The sequence below is a fragment of the Electrophorus electricus genome, chromosome 17 (assembly GCF_013358815.1).
Source record: "Electrophorus electricus isolate fEleEle1 chromosome 17, fEleEle1.pri, whole genome shotgun sequence".
In the NCBI taxonomy this organism is placed as follows: Eukaryota; Metazoa; Chordata; class Actinopteri; order Gymnotiformes; family Gymnotidae; genus Electrophorus; species Electrophorus electricus.
In genome coordinates, this window is record NC_049551.1 from 10,637,926 (window position 1) to 10,643,974 (window position 6,049).

At 40.1% G+C, this 6,049-nt stretch overlaps 1 non-coding gene across 1 annotated transcript; it reads left to right on the forward strand.

The window, feature by feature from the left end:
- The first annotated feature begins 531 nt into the window (after positions 1-531).
- Positions 532-604, forward strand: trnar-ucu. The gene has a single exon. It is a non-coding gene; the product is annotated as a tRNA-Arg (tRNA).
- Positions 605-6,049: the final 5,445 nt, after the last annotated feature.

The following is a 6,049-nucleotide window of genomic DNA, read 5'->3' on the forward strand; positions in this document are numbered from 1 at the left end:
GGCTTTCTAAGCACTCTCGTTGTTCTAGCAGGTTTCCTACTCCTCTGCCTTCACAGCTTGACTGCAGTCAGTGTGCATACGCTCATCTGTTTTTAGTGATTCCTGAAACTTTGATGCCTTAGTGAGGAGTTTGCATCAGCCATGGTGCAGGTCACCTTGTCATGACATACAAATGATCAAGTAGGGTGGATGTCACAACCCATTTACAAGATGAGTCTGAACTTGCTGCAGCGTTCAAAACTTCATAGCATCTTTGCATAGTTAAGATCAAATGTTTAAATGTGCCCTCTTAATCTTGTACAGAAGCGATACTCAGTCCCTTCAGTGATCCAGTTTTTCTGCTACTTAGGGTGTTTCCTGGGCACTCTCCTTTTTCCAGGAATTAAGCATTTTATGAGAAGATACATAAAGTTCATGAAATGACTTCCATTGTAACTCCTAAAGGTTGATCACAAACAGCCAGAAGGTAATTTTCGACAAAAAAACAAAACAAAAAAACCGGCGGAAAAGCCGTTCTGCAGGTTTTGACTGGCCCCAGTGGCCTAATGGATAAGGCACTGGCTTTCTAAGCCAGGGATTGTGGGTTCAATTCCCATCTGGGGTGCTGAGGCTATGTTCTGTGTGTAGTAGCTCACAGATATCTGAGGAACCTGTCCTCTTCTGTTAGGTTTGATATTACATATAAAAGCATAAACAATTGTAGTCACAATTTAAATTCTTTGAGGAGTGGGCTTAGTCTTACATTGTGTTTCACCAGCTGTGAGGTCCTGTAAATAAAATGCTCCAACATGTTCTGCCATCTGTGCATCAATGTGAGAAAACACTCATTTGAACTCGTATTGAGTCAGTCCAAGTTTTCAGCACTTCTGGATGAAAATAAATAAATAAACATGGTCAGTTAAAGAAGTTACAAATGATCAAGTAGGGTGGATGTCACAACCCGTTTACAAGATGAGTCCGAACTTGCTGCAGCGTTCAAAACTTCATAGCATCTTTGCATAGTTAAGATCAAATGTTTAAATGTGCCCTCGTAATCTTGTACAGAAGCGATATTCAGTCCCTTCAGTGATCCAGTTTTTCTGCTACTTATGGTGTTTCCTGGGCACTCTCCTTTTTCCAGGAATTAAGCATTTTATGAGAGGATACATAAAGTTCATGAAATGACTTCCAATGTAACTCCTAAAGGTTGATCACAAACAGCCAGAAGGTTTCCTACTCCTCTGCCTTCGCAGCTTGACTGCAATCAGTGTGCATACGCTCATCTGTTTTTAGTGATTCCTGAAACTTTGATGCCTTAGTGAGGAATTTGCATCAGCCATTGTGCACGTCACCTTGTCAAATGATTGAGAATTATGGAAATCCTGTGGAACAGGTCATCTTGTCAGGATAAATGTCTTCAGGCACGAAAACCTCTTGCCCAAATTGATGGATTATGGGCTAGTAGGATCCTTTCCCATCTTTGCCTTTCTTTTCCATCTTCCTCGCAGACCTGCAGCTTCCTACCCCCCTGTTTGACTGCCAGTTACTCTGCAGAGAAACCTTCACCATGCAGAGTCAAGCCAGAAGACCATTGACCAGTCTTTATGTTTGCTGTGACTATAACAAATGATTTTTCTTCTTTTTTTTCTTGTCATACAATTTCTCAGTAGTTTCCCTTAAGATTAGTTGTACTACATTGTTTAATTGACTTGAACTGATTTCATATGTATTTGCATTTTCTTGTGTTGTAATAAAAATAAATTCAAGAAAAACTGTTCGTTTAGTATGCTACATCAAAAACTTTGTGGGTTTCAAATATTGATATAGCATTATATGTGGTGGCTTGACTAGGTCTTGGAGTGTAGGACTTGGTAACTGCCCATCTTGACTTAGGGCTTGCATGTATTGACTTGTGAATTGATTCAGGTCTTGAGACATCCCCTTTGCATCATCCAGGCAAGAAGGTTGCACATTCTCTACTATATGAGATATGACACTGCCATATGGTGGGTAGATCTTTCAGTAAAGTGTCTGGGAGTGCAAGCTCTCCCCACTGGTGGCATGATGTCTCAGGAAAAATCACCTCAGATAAACAACTTAATTCTCTATGCTGCAGGAGCCCACATTCGATTTCAATTCCAACACTTTAAACCACTTACTGCACCTTTTCTCAGATGTTTATGTGGTACAGTGAAGTACAATTATAAGCATTTCATAGCTTTTTTAACTTTTGTATTAACAAATGTATCCAATTTAAGCAAAGACTTAATATTTACAATGTTGACCCTTCTTTTATAAGACTTCTGCAATTTGCTTTGGCATGCTGGATATCAGCTTCTGGGCAAAATCTTGGCTGATGGCAACCCATTCTTGCCTAATCAGGGCTTGGAGATGATCACAGTTTCTGTGTTTTTGTTTGGCCACACCCTTTTAAAGGATTGACCACAGGTTCTCGATGGGATTGAGATCTGGGGAGTTTTCTGGCCATGTACCCAAAATTCAATGATTTGTTCATCGAGGCACTTGGTTATCACATTTTTCTTGTAACATGGTGCTCCCTCATGTTGGAAAAAGCATTGTTCATCACCAAATTGCTTCTGGATCATTGGGAGAAGTTGCTCTTGGAGGATGTTTTGATACCATTCCTTATTCATGGCAGTGTTCTTAAGCAAAAGGTTGCGCAAACCCACTCCCTTGGATGAGAAGGAGCCGCACACATGAACGGTCTCAGGATGCCTCACTATTGGCATGACACAGGACTCATGGTAGTGCTCACCTTTTCTTCTCTGGACAATCATTAGTCCAGATGTCCCAAACAGTCTGAAGGGGGCTTCATCAGAGAAAATAACTTTAACCCAGTCCTCTGCAGTTCAATCCCTTTACCTGCAGTATGTCATTCTGTCCTTGACGTTTTTCTTGGAGAGAAGTGGCTTCTTTGCTGCCCATCTTAACACCAAGCCATCCTCCAAAAGCATTCGCCTCACTGTGCATGCAGATGCACTCACATCTGCCTTCTGCCATTCCTGAACAAGCTCTACACTGAACAAGCTCTACACCTGATCCCATAGCTGCATCTTCTTGAGGAGACAGTCCTGGCACTTGCTTGACTTTCTTGGGCACACTGAAGCCTTCTTCATTGAACCTCTCTCCTTGAAGTTTTTAATGATTCGATGAATGGTTGATTTAGGTGCTCTTACTAGCAGCAATGTCCTTGCCTGTGAAGCCCTTTTGATGCAATGCAATAATGACTGCATGTGTTTCCTTGGAGGTAACCATGGTTAAAGAAGAAAACTTCAAGCACCACCACCCTTTTAAAGCAACTAGTCTGCTCTTCTAAACAGCATGACAGAGTGATATCAGCTTCCTTGTCCTCATTAACGCTTTCTCCTGAGCTAATAAGAAGATCACTGAAATTATGTTATCAGCCATTTTGTGGCAGGACTGAAATGCAGTGGCTGGAATGCAGTAATGTTTGTGATTAAGTTAATTTTCATGGCAAGGAAAGACTTTGCAATTAATTGCAATTCATATGATCACACTTCACAATCACTTAATGCAAATTGCCACCATAAAAACTGAAGCAGCAAACATTGTGAAATCCAAAATTTGGGTTAGTCTCAAAACTTTTGGCCATGACTAGGTGTAATAGTTTTTATGAACAAATCCAGTGTTCATGCCAACCTGCTGAGCCACCTTGAACCATCCCATGTCTCCACACAGGTGATTGTTGTGGCTTTATTAGAGTAGTACATGTGTAGTGCAGACAAGCGTTTGGTTCTCACACAGGGTACCTGAACCATTTTGAAAGAATAGACAAGTTACCCAAGGCTGATGAAGTGCTCATTTCTGAGCGATACACATGCCGATCACAGCCCTATCCAAAAATCTACACAGATGCGAGTCTCAAAGTTAAAAAATAGTCCACATTTAAGTCTAGTCATTCTCTATATATGTTTGTGATTTGACAAAAAGTACATTGAATGCCCTATCTGTGAGTGGGGCCACAAACGTGCATGTTGACATGCCTACCTGAGTTGGCCAAAGGCATGGTTTATTTTCTAGAAATTCCACTGTAGATAGCAACCTGTAACGCATCCACTTTACTTCTGTCCACCATCTGTTCAGTCATAGCCTTTATGGCATGTTTTTTCACTGTTGCTGAAACATCATGCTGACTTTCTGGTGCGTGTAAGCTCCTAGATGCATTATGGAAATATCTACCTGCATTATCACAGCTATAACAGAGAAGAATGGGCTTGATCAGACCTGCCAACAGCCAATGGAGTCACGGATTACTGGGATTTAGTGGGTGGAACGCAATTAGGAAAAGTTCAAGACATGCACCCTGCCATGTGTGGTTGCTTTGTAAAGAGCTAGAATCAAAAGAGCAGTTGGTACATGTATCACTTTTTACACATGGACTGATAAGCTTTTGAGCACCTGATCACCTGGAATTGACATTCGCTTGCTAAAATAGTGAGTAGACATTGAATCAATGACACACGGGGACTCAAAATTGAGCTTGAGGAAGTCCTAGGAAAAGAACTAGCTGCAACTACACTGATGCAAAGTTGTGAAGGCCAGGTTTATTTCATAGTTTGAACTTAGGTATGCATGTTCCTTTCGTTGGGCCGTAAACTGACTTTAATTAGTTCATCATCAAAATGAGTCAGCCCACTAATTAACTAGCTAGCTAGCTACCTAACGTAACTGGTTAATTAACAGTATTTAAATTCATTCAAGTGAAAATTATGTTGATCTTCTATTTTCATTTAAATTAGCAAGAATATTTTGCCTAGCTGTCAACATTAACTTCAATAGCTAACCAGATAGGCTATGTTCAAACTTTGCACTCGTGTTTTATTCTCAGACGCATAGCTAGCTATGTCCACAATTAAAATGTATTTTCCAATGGGATACCAAGATTTCTAACTAGCATTTTTATTAGTATGATTGATAGTGCTATGCAAAATCCTTAATTCAATGCAACGCAATAGTCATTTTATTATGTATATTTCTATATTATTTCAGTTTAAATTTTTCTCCCTAATTTTTTTTTCTTTAGCTTGAGGGCAAACCAAAAAGAAATCCTTCTGGTGTAACTGGTCAGCACTTTCATTCTATGAGTGAGTTCAGTGAGTTTCAAATTACACAAACTTGACCTCTTCCACAGATCAAATGAGCACTTCACAGGTGACCAGGGGGTATAATTTGACACCCCATTGAGGGATCAGGTGTGATACTTATCTAGGCCTGCACACCAAACTTGCTTACTATACTCGCTTACTATAAACCAGGCCTTGGTCAGTTGGAGCCTGCCATCTTTCAAAGCCAGATGGAACATGCTGAGTTTTGTAGTGCTGCATCAGTCGGTCTCAATTTTTTTAGCATGTGAAAAACACATTGGCAATGACATGTCAAAATGCACTTTTAAAAAAACACAACCACAAGGCCTTAATGGCTTTAATCTAGGCCTTGGCCAGATGGAGCAAACAGAGTTGGAAAGCTGCAGCATAAAAGTGGGCACAGGGCAGACCTGTCCATATGCCTCACTTAAAGTAGCCTGTGAAGAAAATACTCATGAGGCCTGCAAACCAATGCTTTGACCTAGCTACACCAAACTCGGCAGGTATAAAATATGTCTTGGCCAGATGGAGCACACCAAGATTCGTGGTACTGCATCAAATGGCATCAATTTAAAAAGACTTTTCAGGCCTGCATACCAATGCTTTCCCTTAACCAACCTCGCTGGCTTTGATCTAGGCCTTAGACAGATGGAGTTTAAAAGCCATGACTCTACATCATCTAACAAATGCTCTCAGGCTAGCTTAAAGGTTCAAAATGGTACAGTGGCAAATATTGCAAAACATATTGACAATATTGTGTAAAATGTAAATATTATAACAGTACAATAATAGTAATGGCCAAGAGAAATGTGGTTTTTTTTTTCTTTTCAATTTCCACCTCATTGACATGTAGTAAAACATTTATGGTAGGACTACATTGTGATTCATGAATATTATGCTTCAGTACAGATAAAACGATACACTCATATGATTGTTTTTTTGTT